The sequence below is a fragment of the Neophocaena asiaeorientalis genome, unplaced genomic scaffold, assembly GCF_003031525.2.
Source record: "Neophocaena asiaeorientalis asiaeorientalis breed wild unplaced genomic scaffold, Neophocaena_asiaeorientalis_V1.1 scaffold254, whole genome shotgun sequence".
In the NCBI taxonomy this organism is placed as follows: Eukaryota; Metazoa; Chordata; class Mammalia; order Artiodactyla; family Phocoenidae; genus Neophocaena; species Neophocaena asiaeorientalis.
The window spans coordinates 1137785-1140203 of record NW_020174705.1 but is presented as its reverse complement, the minus strand read 5'-3'; positions in this window follow the sequence as shown (position 1 = coordinate 1140203).

The window sequence follows — 2419 nt, the reverse complement described above, 5'->3', positions numbered from 1 at the left end:
CGGGGCTGCCAGCGGGTGGGGGAGGGGAAAGGAGGCTGGCTGAATCACGGCCAAGTCTCCGCCGTCCCGGTCTCGGGTCCACCCTGAACCTGTGTGCAAACGCGGGTCCCTCCCGACCACGCTGGGCGCCTCCCCGTCGGGCGGCCCCTGACCCCCGCTCCCCCGCTCGCGGTGGGAGAGGGCGCTTTCCAAGGTCAGGCCGCCCCGCCCTTGGGCGCTTTGGGATCAGGTGGCGAGAGGTGTCCCGGGCCCCGACCCGGGCCGCGCGGCCGGTGCAGGGCTCCTGGCGGCCCTGGACAGCAGAGGGGGCTTGCTCTCATTCACTGCTTCTTTCCCTTTCACAGTCTCCCTCTGTCTCCTTCCTCCTTCCTCCCTCCATTTCCTTGCATTCCTCCTCCCCACCCCAGTCCCCTAGTTGGCACTGTGCTGAGACTGTTGGCCTCCAGGGAAGGGACCCTAGGTCTGGTGTCCCAAGGCCCACATCTGGCCCAAAGCTCTCGGCGGGTGTTCAGTGGATGAATTGCGTGTGCTCCCAGCAGTTCTGTTATTCTGGAGGAGTACAGTGAGGAAGGCCATAAGCCCTGAGGTGGGGGGTGGGCAGCGGTGTGTGTCGGGGGTAGTCTGCTGGGTCTGGTGTCTCTGTTGGGCTGGAGAGGGGGTCTGTCTAGGGTACCTCCTGGTCAGCAGTGGCCTAGCGAGAGGGCCTGGTTATAGTGATTGGGGTCCCAGGTAACAAAGGCCAGAGGGCCCAGCCCCCTTGAGCCGCATGTGAGCATTCCAAGTCTCTCCTAGGCTCTGAAGTCCAGAGGGACTGCCCACTCCTGGGTCCCCACAGTGACCCAGCGTGGGCCTGGCCTGAGGCGCTGCCTCCCTTTGTCCCTCCACTGAGGCAAATGCCAGGATCAGGGATTGTCTGAGACATCTGTTCTCTGGGTCCCCAGCCCTGGTTCGCTGGCTCTGAGTGGTCCTGCAAGTGTGCATTTTAACAAATGCCCCAGGTGGGCCTGCTGCACAGCACCTCGCTGCAGAGCTACACTTTAAGAAACCCCAGGAGCATAGGCCTCAGGTGCCAGTGCCATCTTTCTTGTGAGAATACCAGGAGGTTTGCACAGGGCTGCATGAGGAAGGCACCCAGCAAGTAGCAGTGGCCAGTGAAAGGTGGTGGCCATTGCTGGAGGAAGGAGAGGAGAACTAGGGGCCCACATGGGCTCTGCACAGCCAAGGGGGTAAAGAGAGGGTAGGGCTCACAGTGAGGTGGGGGCAGGTGGGCTGGAGGGGTAATGGTGGGTATAGTGTGAGGAGGCAGACTGGATGTGGCATGTGGTTGTGGAGGGCCTGGGCCTGATTCTGTGGGCCATGGGGAGCCATAGAAGGCTGTGGAGCAGGAGATGCAAGACAAGGTCCTGGTTCTTTGTGGTGAGGGGACACCCGGAGGTGGCGGAGGTGTGGCCCTCAGCCCAGGTGGCTGAGTTCCAACCAGCAAAGAGAACTCCTATCCCAGTGGAAGGTGGTGTGGGGTCCTCATGCTGGGGGGGAGAAAGGGTGCTGGGATCGTTGGAGAGAGGAGGGACGTTTAGCTGGAGGGTGGGTTGGAGGAGGGCAGGGAGTGGGCAGGCTCTGGAATCCTCAACCTTCAGAAGCCTTATGTGAGCAGCCTGCACCCCTGCACACAGGTTCTCCATGGTGGCCTCTCGGTGATCCCCCTCATCAGTCATTCACAAACGTGTATCCAGAACTGACAGTCCATGAAGAAGCACACTGCCATGTTGTAGGGAGGGCCACATGGCATGGAACAGGGGGTGACATCCAGGAACTGAGAATGACCCCCCACTGACAGCCAGCAAGAAAGCAGGGATCCCTGGGCTTCCCTGGTGGCGCAGTGGTTGAGAGTCCGCCTGCCGATGCAGGGGACGCGGGTTCGTGCCCCGGGCCGGGAAGATCCCACATGCCGCGGAGCTGCTGGGCCCGTGAGCCATGGCCGCTGAGCCTGCGCGTCCGGAGCCTGTGCTCCGCAACGGGAGAGGCCACAGCAGTGAGAGAGGCCCGCGTACCTAAAAAAAAAAAAAAAAAAAAGAAAGCAGGGATCCCAAGCCTTCAATAGCAAGAAGCTGACAGCTGCCAACAATCATGGAGTCTGCGGGAGACCCTGAGCCCCAAGAGGACTGGAGAAGGTGACCCCAGTCTTCCGAGACCCTGAGCAGGGGACCCCACTAAGCCAGGGCTTCTGATGCACAGAAACCAAGATTTTAAAAAAAGAGGTGCCTTCTTTAAAGCCACTGAGTTTGTGGTGACTTGTTACACAGCAAGCACTGACTAAAGCACCTGGTTTAGACAGGGAGGTCTCCGAGGAGGTGACCTCCAAACAGGCCTATGGGGAGGGCTGGGGGAAGAGCCTTCCCGGCAGAAGGAACGGGAGGTG